We start from the raw sequence: 19,740 nt of genomic DNA on the forward strand, positions 1-19,740 counted from the left end.
AAGAGGCTGACCATAAAGGGATAGTGGGAGGGAAGTTTCGGGAACGATGCAAGTGCTCTGAATCTTGATTGTCACTATGGTTACATAAATACATCTTTGTCAAAATTAAAGAACATGTAAGTTTACCTTATGTAAAAGTTTACAGAGTGAATAAAAACAAATGATATTTTAGAAATAGTCAGTAAACATAACAGCATTGTTGATTTAATTATATTATTAATATGACCAGGCAAGTGGGAAGTACAATGTGAATTCAATGAAAAGAAATGTAGGGACATGAAAAGAAGCAAACAGAAATCCATTTAGTAAGGGAGTCAAGAAGGGTAATGTGCAAAAGAAATTGTGACTCATCCATGGAGGAGACAAGAGTCCATGACACCAAGATTTGGTTACATCTCTATATGCATCAGTAAGTAAGGGGGGTGCCCTGGGGTTTGGAATGAGGGGTGGGGAAGCAGTTGGGGAGGGTGGTTCTCAGCATATGTGTATCCAATAATCAGGGGGGTGCGGATACTGAGGTAAAGGCAAGTCACAGGGAGATAGATGCTGGCCTGTGTCCTGGCAACCAGGGCTTCTAGGTCACTGAACTGCAGAGTCTGGCTGCTGACTCTGGGGGTACAGGGATAAGAACTGAGGACCCATTCAGAAAGCCATCTTGACTCAGGCAACTGTGACTTCAGCCTGGAGCTTCCACACACTGGTGGCTCATGGCCTAAATTCGTCCTACCAGTAATGCAGACATCAGTGTGAAAGCAAGCCACCAACTGAGCTGAGGTTCTCTCCTTTACTAGTAAAGGAAAGCAGGACAGAGCAGAGAATGAAGGGTAAGAGCTGTTCACACATTATTTGCCTTGGCTTTCACTGGCTGTGTCAGACTCAGTTTCCACCAACAGGGAACAAGGGACAGTGCCTGCAAACAAACCAGAACAAAGCAAAGGCAGTAAGATTATCTCCTAGGAGATGCCTGAGGTGGCTTCATGCAAGACATGGTATCAGATAAGAACTAAAGAGATTTGCATATAAACATTGAGGGTAAATAAAAGAAAGAGAGAAGAGAGAAAAATGAGCTGTCAGAGCAGTAGGGAAGGAAAGAATGCAAACAAGAATACTGGGAATGCAGGCAAAGACCAAAAGCTAAGCATGTGGAATGTGCACAAATAATGGAAAAGTGGCCAATCTGAAGGGAGTAGAACATTAGAGAAGCAGCAAGAACTGGTTGTACTACCATGAATGACACAATCCACAGGAAGGCATATACCCTTGCTCTGATGTGAGACCTGCCATGTATAAGCTGGGGGGTGTGGCAATCTGGGTGATGTGTCCCCTGGCACCCTTAGTTCCTAGCTTCACTCAACCAAACTTTAACTGATCATCTATCCTACCTGGTACTGTGCAAAGTTCTGTGCCTAATACAGAAAGAGGTAATGCTACCTCTAAGTAGAGTTTACAATCTGGATGGCAAAGTCCAGACATCTACAAGAAAAGAGTTTGAATAAAAGGATGAACCAACCTGCCTTTGATTCTTTGCCTCCAGTATAGAATTCATAAGCACTTTCCCAATATTTTTATTTGAAATAGTCTGTGCTACATAGTATAATGTGTATTTTAAAAGTTAATCTTCTTTTGTTTTACTTCCTTTTCTTTCCTTCCTTTCTGCAACTTAATATTATATATCTAGATCTGCTACTACATACCAGTCAGTGTGTAAAATCAAGAGAGAAATAAGATAGAAATGTTGAAAACCCAGTTTTAGAGATGAGTATATTATGAGTTTGTAAATAGTTACAAAAATATCTGCCCAAGATGACACAGAGAATTGATGAGGGAGCTTGGCATTCAACTCAATCTTCAAAATATTAAAAAGCATTGTTTTTACAGTGAGAAAAATACCTGAAATTAATTTATAGAGATTGAAAGACTCTTGTTTTGACTGAGTAAAATTCCTCTTGAAAGAGGAAACAGTAAAGTTTCAGTGTGGAGTCAATACCATCTTCCCCAAAGGCCAACTCAATTTCAGAGAGGTGATTATTCAATTTGGTTGGAATATTATCATTTGTGTTTTTCTCCCTATTTTTATGTTTCCATGTTGATCTTTATTCTTTCCTTTTTGTAAAAGCCATTTTCAATTACGATTTCTAATTAGATTCCAAATTTGAGACATATCCCTGCTAGAGAGCGAATAGGAAAAGTAGTAATTAAAAGACATCTGTCTCTTGTCTTTCTGGGGATGAAACAAAGCTTTGGGTTTCAAAGTTTTGAAATCCTGGGGAATTTTTCTTGATTTTCTTCTTTTGAAATAACAGTTAATTTAATTGAAATATACTGAATTGGTCTAAGAAAACAGATGCCACTTCTAACATGCATGCCAAAATCCTCTCTTCTTGAACAAGCATAAGTCAGGTTTAATACTCTAGTTCCTGAGGATCTTTCTTGCTGCAAGTACAAAATCTCTATATTTCATGCAATATCAACTCATTCTCTAAAGTACTCAAGTAGGCAATACCCCCAGGTCATTTGCCTTATCTTTAAGACTTCTTTAAGAGCCCAAATTATGAGAATTTTATAAATCAAGAAGAAGGAGGATTTTTGATGGAAAGGAGGAATATGAGCCAGATTAGTTGAGAGGCAAACACAATTTTTGTGATATTCCTCTGTGTGTTTGACTTAAGAAAACCAATATGACTAATGCTGATATTAAAAATTATTTATTAAGTTCTTACTATAGACTTCTGTTTTGGAACCTAAGGATATATTTTCACATGCAAAATATAATCAGGGATCAAAGCAATTAACTACATATCTCAGGTCAAGAAAAATTCTCTGCTGGAAAAAGCTAAACCACCAAGGCAAACAGATTTTTCTTTCCCTGACTTGAATTATCTTGATCCTAGGAAATTATCTAATACAGTTTAATGTGCATAGACACAAAATAGGCCACATTACCTAACAGCAGGCCAATCCCAGGAGCAAAAGGAACCTCTTAAAAGGCATATTTTCAAGAGAGCATCTTTCAAAATAATTTCTACTGTAATTCTGAAAATAGCTTTGGAAGTACTGTATGAAATAAAGGTACACACACACACACACACACACACACACACACACAATTTCTGTTGTGTTTTTTACTGTAGAACTTTGCCCAGGAGATGCAGTAGGGTAGTGCAGAGTCTGTTGATAGGTTTGAAATCATCTCTATTCAAGAGATCAAAAGAAGGTTAGGGTTAGGGTTAGGGTTAGGGTTAGGATTAGGGTTAGGGTTAGGGTTAGGGAGGGGGCAGGAATGGAGGAAGGAAGGACTGTATAGAGGGAAAAGAGGGGTGGGAGGGGTGGGGGGAAGGGAAAAAATAACAATGAATCAAATAACATTACCCTATGTAAATTTATGATTACACAAATGGTATGCCTTTACGCCATGTACAGAGAAACAACATGTATCCCATTTGTTTACAATAAAAATTTTAAAAAAGAGGGGACAAGTGACATCACACAAAATTGCCAAGCCAAGGAGTGAAAAAGCGAGCCTGGGCCCAGGACACCTTACTGGAACAGGAAGGTCTTGTGGGACTGGGCTACTTCCCACATTCAACCTGGTTTCCACTTCTGTGATTGTGCAATAGCCACACAAACTTCGTTCATTTTTTTCTTCTTTTGTATATTTTAAATTGTTTTCTTTATTCACTATGGTCCTATTGGTTTTATCTTCACAATTAAGACCTCAGTTTAAAAGTCATCTTCTAAAGACATCCTCCTACTTCACAAACCACAGACTCTTCCCTTCTTTCCCCATAGTCTCCCACAGAACTCTGCACGCTTTCTCTTCACTTCCTTAATAGCATTTATCACAACTTCCAGTCACATATCGTTATTTGCTCACTTAATGTCCCCTTCAGTGAATTTAGGTACCATGAAGGCTGCTTTGTCCAATTATGTGAAATCACTTTGTAGATGAATTTCCATTTCATAGATATATACTGGGGAAAAAAAAAAAAAACACCAAAGGTTGAATGTTCTCTCTGTTTTGTGGATACTAACACAAAACAAGGGAGGTTGGGGAGGGGAATAATAGAAATCAGTTGGATTGGACAAAGGGAAATGAAGGGAATGGAGGGGGAGGGGAAAAGGAAAGACAGTAGAATTAATTGGACATAACTTTCCTAGCCTTCATTTAAATACACAACCAGGATAACTTTACATCATGTACGACCACAAGAGTGGGATCCTAAATAGAATGTTATACTCTGTGTGTATAATTTGCCAAAATGCATTCTACTGTCACGCATAACCAAAAAGAAAAAATAAAAATAATTTAAAAAATGATGATAAAAAATTAAATAAATCAAATGCTTTCAGAAGGTAGGGAAATACAGTATTAAAATTAAGGGGGCAGGATCAAGAAAATATACTTCTTAAAATTACTCTCCCTGAGTAATAACTGTAAGTAGAAGTATAATAAATTGAAATACTAAAAAAAAAAGTAATAATAATAACTTGATTCCTTCACATTTCTGTTTAGAACTAGTTTAACCAACTTCAAAATTGTTGTGATGCAGACATAGAAATAAATTTCCCTCTAGAATATGGTTAGCTACCTGTAACACATAGTCCCGCATATTCTAAGACTGGTGTTACTGAAAATATTTTGTTAATAATGGAGTAATAAGCTTGAAGTAATCATCAATTTATGTGTCAATAATAATGAGTTTTATGTGTCAACTGTTGAGAATGACTTCTGTACCTTATTTATGTTGTATTCCTCAACAGCTCTGCTCTTTGACTATTGTTTTGCTGGGTTCAGGGCTCTGCAAAGACAAGAAAACAAAATTTTAGGATTTGGCATTTTACAGGAAACTTCTCTAACTAAAGCACCATAGATATCATATTTAATAGGCTTATACTGCCAGTATCATTATAAACTTGAGGACTTATCATTACAAGATCCATAGAACACAACTGTTCATCTCTCTTTCAAATTAATCTGCCTCATTCAGTTCACAGAGCTCCACTAGAAGGAATTATAGTTGACCCTGAGGGACTGCTCCCAAGTGCCAAGCACTATTTTGTACCAAATGCTATTCTCAGTGACAGGATTAACTTGTTTATCCTCATAACTCCCTGGGCAAGAAAGGGTTAATGCAGTTACCCTGAAAGAGGCACGTCTCCAAGATGGGCCTCTGGTTGGCTCCTGGGAGATAACTCTGGGTTCTTGGAATAGTCTGAGTGGTTAAGAATGTTTTTATATGTATGAGGCCTTGGGCTATGCTGTTTCAATCCAACCAGATAAGTTTACTCTAAAATGTGATTTATAGTGAACACCTGGTTTTTGCTTGAAGGCAGGGGATGCTGGAGTCTGTATAGTTGAGGTCGGTTGCTCAGTGTTGCACATTTATGTGACTAATTCCCAGTAGAATTCTAACAACCAAAGTTCTGCTAAGCTTCCCTGGCTTACTCACACGTCATGGTTTTTACTAGGAGCTGTAAGCATGTGACTCTACTGGAAGGGATACCTGGAAATTGGTTCTCATGAGTCTTTTCCCTCGGCTGATTTTACTCTGTATCCGTTTACTGTTATAAATATGCTTATATGGTTTTTTTGAGTCTTCTAACAAGTCACCAAACTGAGGGTGGGCTTGGAGACCTCCAACACAACCATTCACAGGTAAAGAATTTGGCCAAGAAACATGAGATAGCTCAGTCAGAGTCTCACAGCTGGCACAGCTGGTTTAAGAATCAATCAGTATGTGAATTTGAATCCAACATCTGGGCCCAGAGTTTGGGCACTTTATCACTCTCCCATATCATTTATCAAAATATTTTTTTTTTTTTTTACTATATGGCATACAAATGAGTCCAAAAAATGATACCTGGACCTCTTTCCTATTTTATTGTCAGAAATTATAATTTTTAAATTGTAATTTTATTATTATCAATTACAAAAATTTCATTTTATCTGTCAAAAGAGAATAATAACTCCTTGAGTTAAAGTACTATTGTACTTTACTCAAAACACTTTCCTCCAATCACATAAAAAGTAGATGTCACATCAGATTTTCTCCTTCATTTTATCACGTCTCTCTCTCTCTCAATTCTACAGTTGTCCCTCAGTATCCCTGAGAGATTGGCTCCAGGATCTCATACAGATGCTAAAATCTGCAAATGCTCAAATTCCTTTTATAAAGAGGTGTAGTACTTTCATATAAACTAGGCATATCTTTCCCTATACTTAAAATCATCTCTAGATTATTTATAATAAAACCAATATAACATAAATGCTATGTAAACAGCCACCATAATGTATTGTTTAAGGAATAATGACAAGAAAAAAGTTTGTGCATATTTGGCACAGACAGAAATGTTTTAATATTTTTGATCTGCAGTTCATTGAATCTAAGGATGTGGAACCTACAGATAGGATGGCTAGCTATATTTGGTTTTTAATTTAGAAAGAGGAAACTACAACAAGTAAGCTATAAATCACATCAGATCTAATTTCATTTGGGGAAAACAAAATACTTCATTAAAATTTGTCCTAACATATCTCATTTTTTGAGTCTGACAGAATCAAAGTTGCTTTTAAGACGTTAGGAAAGAAAAGTTTTATAATAAGAGAAAACATAAAACTGGTCACCCACTTGCAACTCAAGAAAACAGAAACCACTTATTGGTTACTAAACATAAAGCAAAATACACCAGTTATATAGAAAAGTCTTAAGTTTGCTATATTGAGTTTTTATTCAGATAGACTTTGCCAAAGATGCTAGGGGCTAATCAATCTTGGTCATCAGGTATATGAAAGAGTAGCTTTATTCTAACACTTAATAAAAGCCATAGTTTACCCCTTATATTTTTCAAATCCAACCAAAGCTTAACATTTTGCCCTGTTGTATGTAGAGTATATGGCAGTGTCCTGTCCTTATCACCCTATCACCAGAAGAAACTATATGACCCTCTTGATACTTTGAGGTGACGAGTCTGCCTTACAGATACAATGTGAATGTACAGAGGGAAACAGAAATTCATATGGTCCACAGTGCCCAAACAAGTCACTGAATAATTCTTGTCCTTTTTTTTTGGGTGCTGGGAATTGAACCCAGGGCCTTGTGCATGCAAAGCAAGCACTCTACCAACTGAGTTACATCCCCAGCTCTGAATAGTGCAAGTTGCTCATAGTTGCTCTTAAAAGTGCAAGTTAAGCATACAGAGGAAGGGCAACCTCTCATACAATCATGATTAAATATATCGAATAAAAAAGAATAATTGTGCAAGTCCAAAGAACAAAAGTTTATGATGCAGAAAGATCAATGGTGTTATATGAACCTGTCTTTCACACAGGTTTTGTCCTCCTTATGGTGTTTGTCACTTGTCAGCTCCCATCACACAGCAAGAACCAATATTTACTCAAATCTACTGAAGTGCATGCTCACCTTAGACAAACATCCTACAGAACTAATGCAAACAAAAAGCCTCATTTAACACTTATCATTACCTTCACAATAAATGACCCAAGAGGATACTGCATTAATCAGGTCATAAAAGTTTTTTAAAAATGCTATTTTAAATAGAATTCTAATTTAAATTATATTTGGATGTTAGGTTGAACTCAGCATGGTTGTTCAGTATTAGAATGTGCACAACCAAAAAGGAGATTGAAGTGGCCGCCATTGGGGTTCTACCTCATGTGATGCAGCTGGTGAATTCTGTGGTCCTTGTGCTCATTCCCTCTGTGGTCCTGAAAGACACAGGTCTCTCCTCCTGCTTCAGAGTGTGTGCAAAGAGGATGCAGCTAGCATCAAGGCTGACTATTTCTTTTCATGTTACCCCATGGAAGAAACAAACCTAGGCTTTAGAGATCTTATGCTGACCCAAAACAGCCTGCAGGACTCCAAGCCAAGGGTCTCCTCAGTTAAGAGTTTTGGGATATTATGCCAAAGCCTGGAGCTGAGAAGCTTGGAGTTTAGAAGAGATCAGAGAGGGCACATGCTGTGTAAGTCAGGAAATTGGGCACTATGGAGGTATTCATGGGTTCTGAAAAACCTCCACGTTTGTCCCCTAAAGGTCCATCATTTAAATGCCTGCTCAAATTATTTGAATGTAGTTACCTGAAGGTATTACTATAAACTATCTCTAAAACAGATGTAAAAGTTCCATGCAATCTCCAAAACAAATTTTTTAAATCATATTTTTGTTACCTAATTCCCATCCCTAATTGTAAAGACAAAATAGAATTTAGCTGGTGTTGACATTATGCTCAATGTGGTCTTTAGTTCAACTAGAAAACTATAAAATTTTCTCTATTAAAATTAATAAAATTATTCAAGCAAGCTCCCAGGATGCAAGGTAAATATACGACAGTAACTTTTCTATATAATCGCAGTAAACAGTAAGTTTTCCAAAATAAATGAATACAAATCCCAACAGCAGTAATAATAATCTGAATCACTACAGCAGTAACAAGAAAATCAATAAAAAGTTTATGAATGACTCTGTAAAGAAAGTTATTGAAAGCTGTAAAGGGAAATAAGGAGCTATAACATGTGTGTGAGTAGGAAGGTATTTACCATTCAAACATTGATTTTTCCAAAACTTAATTTATATTTTAACACGATTTAAACAAAAATTCTAATGCAGCTAATTTTAGAGCCTGTTGAAATTTTCTGAAGTTCATTTGAAGAATGAGCTGTGGCTCCAAAAGAATATTCGGAAAATGAATATTAATAAGAGGTTTTATTCTAATGATAAAATGTATTATTGTGACACAACGTTCACCGGAGTGCAGAAATGATTCTGGAATGGATGTAATTAGTGAGAAAATATGGCTTTGCCAGAAATGTCCCATTTTAAGCATTTTTCATTCAACAGATATATAATGCCTGTCACATGCCAAGCACTGTGCTAGTTATCAAAGGGACAACACATTTCTGTCCCTCCCATTAAATTTGGTGGGAGAAAATTAATAGCTAATTTTCATTACAGTAAAAATTGATGTAAGCAGGCATAGGCCACTGGGATACGTAGAGAAAGGGAACCCAAATTCATCGCATAATAAAATCAGAACCACAAATGAATGCAAAAAGAAATGGTTTAATAATTATTGTGATCATTGTCTAACTTGGGGGAATGAAATAAATATGTTCCATTAGACATAATAGAAATTCCAAATGAGTAATGGGAATAAATAAAAATAAAATAAAACACAAAAAATATAAAGTTGAGATAAATCAATTATACTTTTGAAACTTACAGTGCTAGAAGAAATTATAAAGAAAATGCTTGGCAGTTTAAATTATGTAAAAAATTTCACTAGATTAAAAATTAATAAAAGTAGAAATGATGTTATTTGCAACAAATGCAATACACCAAATCTATTTTATACAAATACTGAATACTGAATGAGAAATAGTCAAGTGATACTTCCCAAAGAAGACATAACTCATTAATGAATATATGAAAAACTGCTGGACCTCACTGGTACTCAAGGAAATAACCATTAAAACGGTGATTGAAAATATTTCATCTAACACATTGGCAAAGAAGAAAAATCACTTCTACTTGATGCTACTTGAGATTGTTTTGAATGCTACTTTCCTGCATCCTTAGAGTATTTTCTCAGAACTTTAAAAGTGTTCTTAACCCATCCCAGAATATCTAGGGTACATTCTCACTAATGTAGTTAATACAAGTTGAGATGTTCACTTTAGGCCCATGAAACCATAATACTCATTTTAGGTAAATGTCTTTAAAGTACCTCAATAGCAAGAAGGAGGCATGGGATGAATATGTTCAGTGAATAGATTAAGGAGCTTGTTTCTTTATTAAACAAAAGTGTGGCACTGGGTTATTAGAAAATACATTTCCATTCCCTTTGATTTTGTAATTCTAACTGTGGGTCTTTATTGTAGAGAAGAAATATAAATGTAGGGGAAAAGTACATGAAAAGTATTTCTACAATATGACTTTTGTAAGAAAAAAATAGAACCAGCCTAAATATTTAACAATATAGAAATCTTTGAATAAATTGTGTTATATTAATTGGTGGAATATTCCGTCACACCATTATAAAGATATCCACAAAGAGTTTAAAATCCACAATTGAAAAGATTTTTAATAAAACACTAAATGTAAAAAGCAGTATTTACAGCTGTACATCTCAATTATGCCTATTATGTAGGGTAACAGGTAAGACTCATAATAAAAATTCCATCTTCACTAGTCCTTAACCTGATCTTCATGGACAAGTGACTGAACCTCTTTAAGCCTGTTTCTTCATTAATATAATGGGAATGTATCAACAATAATGCATATCTCAAAATGCTATACTTTAAATTAATGATTAAGTTATAAAATTCATATTGTATATATTCAGACATGGCAGCTTTTATGTGAGTTATTAGACAAATGTCACATCTACGTGTGCCAGAAAGTTTAGAGGATAATTCATCAATGTGCTGGGGTTTTGGTGTGGTGGCTTGCCTGTCTGGAACCTCAGGAACACCTTTCCTATGTCTGGGAAATGTCCCACCTAACAAGTTCACCCATCACCAAGAGAGACACCAGAATCCGCTTCTCAGTCTTTCTTACTGAGATTATGCAAGCATTTAGCCAAGTCTCCTCTCCTATGATGTCACCGCACAAAGCATCAGCCCAGAAACATATGCTTCACGGAAGCCATCTGGCATTCTGTTCTGAGAGCTGACACCTCTGCCAGCTCTGAGAGGCAATGGGGGCAGAGGCTGTACCCTCTGCCCAGTGCCAACAGTGTGGAAGGAGGTCCCAGGGCCAGCAGCAGCAAAGGAAAATTTTTCCTGGCACAGAGCTCATGTGGATTTGGTTGGGGATGCAGCTCCTGAGAGGGCAGCCTCCAAGTCTCAGCCTGTGTTCTTTACTTGAGGGGACCCTAGACACTCTGCATTCATTGACTCCTTTTTCCATGTGGACATACAAACTCTCACACAGAGCTATATATCATATTTGATGATTGCAGTGGTAAAAAAATATATTTATATTACACAGCAATTTTTCAATCTAAAAACTCATTTTTTATTCAAATTTTAAAAAGAAATTAAAAGTTTGTCATGGGCTGCTAAATGAATTGGGGGCCTTGACATTATGCCTACTGTGGCTTTTGAGTAAGTATACTCTGCTGAATGCCCCCAAATAAATTCATTTCCTCTTTACCTCTATGTTTGCAGCTAAGAAAGCTAATTGTGCGGATTGCAAAACAATGGTGAATTTTTTAAAAAATTTTTTTCACTTTTCCAGAAATTCTCAAATTCTTTGAAAAAATTATGTTTATTAAAGGGAAAATAATACATTTATGAAGGAAAAGAAAAGAAACAAGTCTAACCAATTGATATATAATCAGTAGCTTATAGCAGCAAAGGAAAACTCTGCATATTTCTGAACTCAAGCTAAACAAGTACTGCAAAGACCACTGTGGAAAAAAAAATGTCATGTGTCCAATCACTCATTTCCATTTGAATCACCTTTACCCCACTGTACCCTGACCAAATGGTCACCTCTAGTGATAAGGAACTCAATCAATCGCTACCTCAGGAAGCAAACCAGACAATGTTCTTCTTTAATGTTGAGCTACTACATAGTCCCGAAACATTTGTTTTTCCCTGAGTATATTTCTGACATTTGAATATTCTTTATACTCCAAGTTAGGTACCCAGTATCCATCCTCAGAACCACCACCTAGTTCCCCAACTCAAAAGACCTTCACATATGTACTTTGTCAGTCCAAGACTTCCCTAAGTAACCTGTCATTCCAGAGCAGACCCGGGAATTGCCAAATCAGGGGCACTAACTTTCATCTCTTCAGATCACAGACTTATCATTTCTTTGAACCCAAAACAAGAAAACAAAGTGGGACATAGTTTAAAAAGAAATGTGAATCCCAATTCAAAATTTAGACATTTAAAGTCAAAGGTAATAATATCTGATGGGCAGCTGGCCACCTCCATCACAGTCCACTGTAGTTTAAGATTTTATGAGGTCCAACTGGCCGGAGGCAGGTAGCACACATTAGTCTACACCAATGCTACATATCTAAATAGTGAAAGGTAGTAAATAAGGATTTTGGTAAAATTAGCATCTGAAATAGCTGAAGACAGGAGGATAATCAGAAGAACGTGATGGTTACAATCATCAGATTAGCAATCACCTCAGGGAGAACGAACAACAGGGATCCAGGAAGGAAAGGTTCCCAATGAGAAGGAATAGAAAAATCTTGGAGGCAAAAGTCATATTAGAACGGGAATTTCTAAGGGTGTTGTTTCTACAGTCATCATGCAACAAAACATCAAAATACTCCTCAGAAATATAATCAGGTCATTTCCTAATCTGTCCCTTTCCAGTCTCTCTTCCTTTCTGGGTTCTCTTGTTCTGCAACTCTGCAAACTTCCTGTCTGGACATTCCTTCCATCATTATGCTACCTGATAGAACTTTACCAACCCAACAAAAATCCTTCACATAGCCCAGAAAAATGCTTCCATTCTTTTCCTTGGGAATTCTCCTATCGTTTGTGATATGGTGACTCCTTGTGGGGCTGCTTATTGGTATAATGTTATGTAAATTTACTTTTTTTGTGTTGTTCTTCGCACTATCATATCTCCTTGTATGTAGAAGGAGTTAAAATATTCAGTGACTGGTTGAAAAAGTTAAAAACAGATTTATATGTTAAATCAGTGTTTCTTAAACATATTGCATACCAGAATTACTTCCGGAATACGGATTCTCATTCAGTAAAATGGGATCATACGTTACATTTCTAAAAAACTCCCAGATGATTTGATTTCATCAGCTTTGAGGGAAAAACATGAGTAATTCTGCTGAATCTGAGCTAAACCTGTTAAGTCACACTTCAGACAAAAATAGAATGAGGTCAGTGGTTTTGATTACCCAGACATAAACTGATAGGGATATGATTTAGCACCAAAAAGTTTAAATAGAATTGAGACTATTTCCTAGAACAAGCAGTTAAAACTTCCCAAGAAAGGAGACTCTCTTCCATTTTCTGTGGTCTAGTGCATGGAAAGTGGTAGAAGGGAAGACTGTGGGTGAGACCCAAAATAATTATCGTCACAATAATTTCCTTTTGTACCCTCACGAGGGAGAGGGAACAGACATAGTTAAATATTAGGGGGAAAAAAAGATGCGGCAGTAATACATGGGTGTCAGTGGAGAAATCATTTTAAATTAAAGTAGAAAATGTCAGAATGAAGTGAATTCTGGTGATTGTTTATGAAATTCTTTACAATAAAACCAGGAAAAAATATGTATCAAGTTTCAAAACCACAGACATAGCTAATAAAGGGAGACAAAGGTATCACTGTAAGGGAAAGTGTAGAGTTTATTCATTTAAAGTTCAGCTATCTTTATCAATTTTGAGATAATCCTACATAGTTTTGAGTTTTTGTCTCTTTCAAGTAGCTTCTGGTACAGTGGTAAATACTACCAATCAAATGCCATCAACTGTCACCTGTTAAAAACTGTCCTTCAGAGTCTCCAAAGTCAGGCAGAGTAATAATGACAGGGAATATAGCCTACAGATTGAGCGTTATCTGGGAATAAATGTTTTCCCCAAAAAAACAACTTGCAAGGTTACCTTTCAAGGAAGATTAAAGCAAATATAAACTTTTTTTTTTTAATATATCAGAGGAAAAGGGCCAGTTAGAGACCCTACAAGGACCAGTCAGGATCTCAAGAACAAACAAAAACAGACTAACAGGAGAAGGGATATCACAAATTATCTCCCAAAATAACAGGTTAGGAGACAGAATAAACATAAAATGTAACCACAGGATTTTGCTTTCTTAAGGCTTTATTAAATTCAGGTCATATGCTAAAAAAAACACTAATTCTTGATCATCTTTGTTTTAGTTGTTTCCACATTAGAAAGGCTGGTTGAAGCTCAAACCATCAATGTTAAAAAAATAATAATAATAAGGTAAAGAGGCCTTTCTACATAGAGCCAGCCACAAGTCCCCGAGCCAAGGGAGAGCTTTGATCCGCAAGCAGCCTCTGGGATCAGGGCAGGGCAGCTTGAGTCTTCCACAGGCAGCCCTGCGCACTCCGGTGCTGGGCCCCTCCCACACAGCCAGCTTCTCCAGGTTCTCGGAGCAGGTCCCCTAGTGAGAGCCTTTCTGATCAGAACAAGCTCCAAGTCCCGGAGCCAGCGTGGCGTACTCAGGCCTGCAAGCAGCTTCAGGGACCAGGACAGGGCAGCCAGAGACCTCCCCAAGCAGCCTGGACCCCTGCGGTGGGAGGCGCCTTTCAAGGCTAGCTTCTCGGATCAGACTGCTCAGTGCGCCTTTCTACATAGAGCCAGCCACAAGTCCCCGAGCCAACGAAGAGCTTCGATCCCCAAGCAGCCTCTGGGATCAGGGCAGGGCAGCCAGAGACTTCTCCAGGCGGCTCTGCCCACTCCGGCCGCAGGCTCTTTCCACGGGGCGATCCAAGATGGCGGCCTAGAGAGTGACTGCATCTCCAGTCGCTCCAGAACCCAGGACTCAAGAAGGGGAGGCATTGAGAGTCTTGGACAAAAATAGAGTCACAGGGTGAGTCTCCCCCACTGGGCGAAACATGGCCTGGGCGGCAGGCACAGATGGGGGTGGCTTATCAGAGCAGGGCACGGCAGCTAGTCTTTCCCAGGTAGCCTTCCACACTCCGGTGGTGGGCTCCCCCCACACGGCCAGCTGCACGGTGCAGGCCCACAGTGAGAGCATTTCCGCACAGAGCCAGCTCCAAGCCCTGGAACCAGTAGGGGGCTAGGGGCAGCTTTCTTCGGAAGCACTGCATTATCAAGTTCCTCCAAGACTTCAGGCTACTGAAGGCTGGGAGGTGATACACTGGAAATCTACCAGGACACTATAAGCCAATAGAGGAAATCTGCAATATCTCAGATTCCCACTGACATCTGACCAATATTAGAAAACAAGGGAAGAAAATGTCCCAAACAAACCTAGATACTACATCAATAAAACCCAATGACAGCACAGCAGAAGAAATGTCAGAAAGGGAGTTCAGAATGTACATAATTAAAACAATCAGGGAAGCAAATGAGGAGATGAAAGAGCAAATGCAGGCATTGAAGGAGGAGATGAAAGAGCAAATGCAGGCATTAAATGATCGCACCAATCAACAGTAAAAGACCAAATACGGGAAGCAAGAGATCATTTCAATAAAGAGTTAGAGATACTGAAAAAAAAAAACAAACAGAAATCCTTGAAATGAAGGAAACAATAAACCAAGTTAAAAACTCCATAGAAAGCATAACCAATAGGATAGAACACCTGGAAGACAGAACCTCAGACATTGAAGACAAATTATTTAATCTTGAAAACAAAGTTGGCCAGACAATGAAGATGGTAAGAAATCATGAACAGAATCTACAAGAATTATGGGATATCAAGAAAAGGCCAAATTTAAGAATTATTGGGATTGAGGAAGGCTTAGAGAAACAAACCAAAGGAATGAACAATCTATTCAATGAAATAATATCAGAAAATTTCCCAAATCTGAAGAATGAAATGGAAAACCAAGTACAAGAGGCTTATAGAACTCCAAATATACAAAATTACAACAGACCCACACCAAGGCACATTATAATGAAAATACCTAACATACAAAATAAAGAGAGAATTTTAAAGGCCGCGAGAGAAAAGAATCAAATTACGTTCAGAGGGAAACCAATAAGAATATCAACAGATTTTTCAATCCAGACCCTAAAAGCTAGAAGGGCCTGGAACGACATTTACCAAGCCCTGAAAGAAAATGGATGCCAACCAAGAATCTTATACCCAGCAAAACTTACCTTCAAATTTGACGATGAAATAAGATCCTTCCATGATAAACAAAAGCTAAAGGAATTTACAAAAAGAAAGCCAGCATTACAGAACATTCTCAGCAAAATATTCCATGAGGAAGAGATGAAAAAAAATGATGCAAATCAGCAACAGGAGGCGCTAGCCTAAAGGAATAGCCAAATAAAGGAGAAACCAAATCATGTCAAAAAACAAATATGAGTCAAATGACTGGGAATACAAATCATATCACAATAATAACCCTGAATGTTAATGGCCTGAACAAATCAATCAAAAGACATAGACTGGCAGATTGGATTAAAAAGAAAAATCCAACAATACGCTGCCTGCAAGAGACTCATCTCATAGAAAGAGATATCCATAGACTAAAGGTGAAAGGATGGGGAAAAACATAACATGCACACGGACACAGCAAAAAAGCTGGAGTATCCATCCTCATATCAGATAATGTGGACTTCAAGCCAAAACTAGTCAGAAGGGATAAAGAAGGACATTACATGCTGCTTAAGGGAAGCATAAATCAGCAAGACATAACAATCATAAATATCTATGCCCCGAACATTGGCTCATCCACGTACGTCAAACAAATCCTTCTCAATTCCAGAAATCAAATAGACCACAACACAATAATACTAGGCAATTTTAACACACCTCTCTCACCACTGGATAGATCGTCCAAACAAAAATTGAATAAAGAAACCATAGATCTCAATAACACAATCAACAATTTAGACTTAACGGATATATATAGAATATACCATCCAACAAAGAACGAATACACTTTCTTCTCAGCAGAACATGGACCTTCTCTAAAATAGACCATATTTTATGCCACAAAGCTACTGTTAGCAAATACAAGAAGATAGAGATACTACCTTGTACTCTATCACATCATAATGGATTAAAATTAGAAATAAATAACAAAATAAAAAACAGAAACTTCTCCAATACCTGGAGATTAAATAATACACTATTATATGATGAATGGATAACAGAAGACATCAGGAGGGAAATAAAAAAATTCTTAGAAGTAAACAAGAACAAAGACACATCATATCAAAATCTGTGGGACACTATGAAAGCAGTACTTAGAGGAAGATTTATTTCATGGGGCGCATTCGAAAAAAAGAAGTAGAAATCAACAAATAAACGTCTTAACACTACAGCTCAAAGTCCTAGAAAAAGAAGAGCAGACCGATACCAAAAGTAGTAGAACACAGGAAATAGTTAAAATCAGAGCCGAAATCAACGAAATTGAAACAAAAGAAACAATTGGAAAAATTATCAAAATAAACAGTTGGTTCTTTGAAAAAATAAACAAAATTGATAAACCCTTAGCCACACTAACAAAGAGAAAGAGGGAGAAAACTCAAATTACTAAAATTCGGAATGAATAAGGAAACATCACAACAAACATGACTGAAATACAAAACATAATTAGAAGCTATTTTGAAAATCTATACTCCAACAAAACAGAAAACCTCGAAGACATCAACAAATTTCTAAAGACATATGAATTACCTAAACTGAACGAGGAGGACATATACAACTTAAATAAACCAATTTCAAGCAATGAAATAGAAGAGGTCATCAAAAGACTACCAACAAAGAAAAGTCCGGGACCAGATGGGTTCTCAGCCGAGTTCTACAAAACCTTTAAAGAAGAGCTCATTCCAATACTCCTCAAAGTATTCCATGAAATAGAAGAGGAGGGAACCCTCCCAAACTCGTTCTATGAAGCCAATATCACCCTGATACCTAAACCAGAGAGAGACACATCAAGGAAAAAAAATTTCAGACCAATATCCTTAATGAACATCGACGCAAAAATTCTCAACAAAATTTTAGCAAATCGCATACAAATATATATTAAAAAGATAGTGCACCACGATCAAGTGGGTTTTATCCCAGGGATGCAAGGTTGGTTCAACATTCAGAAATCAATAAATGTCATTCACCATATCAACAGACTTAAAGTTAAGAATCACATGATTATTTCAATAGATGCAGAAAAAGCATTCAATAAAATACAGCATCCCTTCATGCTCAAAACACTAGAAAAAACAGGGATAGTGGGAACATTCCTTAACATTATAAAGGCCATCTACGCTAAGCCCATGGCCAATATCATTCTAAATGGTGAAAAACTGAAAGCGTTCCCCCTAAAAACTGGAACAAGGCAGGGATGCCTTCTGTCACCACTTCTATTCAACATCGTCCTTGAGACTCTAGCCAGAGCAATTAGACAAACCAAAGAAATTAAAGGGATACGAATTGGAAAAGAAGAACTCAAACTATCCCTGTTCGCTGACGATATGATTATATATTTAGAGGAACTTGGAAATTCCACCAGAAAACTTTTAGAACTCATAAGTGAATTCAGTAAAGTAGCAGGTTACAAGATCAATGCTCATAAATCCAATGCATTTTTATACATAAGTGATGAATCTTCAGAAAGAGAAATTAGGAAAACTACCCCATTCACAATAGCATCGAAAAAAATAAAATACTTGGGAATCAATCTCACAAAAGAGGTGAAAGACCTCTACAATGAGAACTACAGAACACTAAAGAAAGAAATTCAAGAAAACCTTAGAAGATGGAAAGATCTCCCATGTTCCTGGATAGGCAGAATTAATATTGTCAAAATGGCCATACTACCTAAAGTGCTATACAGATTCAATGCAATTCCAATTAAAATCCCAATGATGTACCTTGCAGAAATAGAGCAAGCAATTATGAAATTCATCTGGAAGAATAAAAAACCTAGAATAGCTAAAGCAATCCTAAGTAGCAAGAACGAAGCAGGGGGTATTGCAATACCAGATCTTCAACTCTACTACAAAGCAATAGTAACAAAAACGGCATGGTATTGGTACCAAAATAGACAGGTAGATCAATGGTACAGAATAGAGGACATGGACACAAACCCAAATAAATACAATTTTCTCATACTAGACAAAGGGGCCAAAAATATGCAATGGAGAAAAGATAGCCTCTTCAACAAATGGTGCTGGGAAAACTGGAAAACCATATGCAACAGAATGAAATTAAACCCCTATCTCTCACCCTGCACAAAAATGAACTCAAAATGGATCAAGGACCTCGGAATCAGACCAGAGACCCTGCATCTTATAGAAGAAAAAGTAGGTCCAAATCTTCAACTTGTTGGCTTAGGATCAGACTTCCTTAACAGGACTCCCATAGCACAAGAAATAAAAGCAAGAATCAACAACTGGGATAGATTCAAACTAAAAAGCTTTCTCTCAGCAAAGGAAACTATCAGAAATGTGAAGAGAGAGCCTACAGAGTGGGAGAATATCTTTGCCAACCATACTTCAGATAGAGCGCTAATTTCCAGAATCTATAAAGAACTCAAAAAACTCTACACCAAGAATACAAATAATCTAATCAACAAATGGGCTAAGGAAATGAACAGACACTTCACAGAAGAAGACGTACAAGCAATCAACAGATATATGAAAAAATGTTCAACATCCCTAGTAATAAGGGAAATGCAAATCAAAACTACCCTAAGATTTCATCTCACCCCAATTAGAATGGTGATTATCAAGAACACAAGCAACAATAGGTGTTGGCGAGGATGTGGTGAAAAAGGAACACTCATACATTGCTGGTGGGGTTGCAAATTAGTGCAGCCACTCTTGAAAGCAGTGTGGAGATTCCTCAGAAAGCTTGGAATGGAAACACCATTTGACCCAGTTATCCCACTCCTTGGCCTATACCCAAAGGACTTAAAATCAGCATACTACAGAGATACAGCCACATCCATGTTCATTGCTGCTCAATTCACCATAGCCAGATTGTGGAACCAACCTAGATGCCCTTCAGTTGATGAATGGATAAAGAAACTGTGGCATATATATACAATGGAATATTACTCCACAATGAAGA

The 19,740-nt window shown here is 37.1% G+C and overlaps 1 protein-coding gene across 1 annotated transcript in view; it reads right to left on the reverse strand.

Moving 5' to 3' along the window:
• Inpp4b (inositol polyphosphate-4-phosphatase type II B) overlaps positions 1-19,740 on the reverse strand; it is a 784,856-nt gene that overhangs the window by 400,030 nt on the left and 365,086 nt on the right. Inside the window, exon 5 of the mRNA XM_047566293.1 lies at positions 4,736-4,799. The gene's annotated coding sequence lies outside the window, so the exon portion shown is untranslated. The remainder of the gene's footprint in view (positions 1-4,735; positions 4,800-19,740) is intronic.

This window comes from Sciurus carolinensis, chromosome 10 (genome assembly GCF_902686445.1).
Source record: "Sciurus carolinensis chromosome 10, mSciCar1.2, whole genome shotgun sequence".
NCBI classification, from domain to species: domain Eukaryota; kingdom Metazoa; phylum Chordata; class Mammalia; order Rodentia; family Sciuridae; genus Sciurus; species Sciurus carolinensis.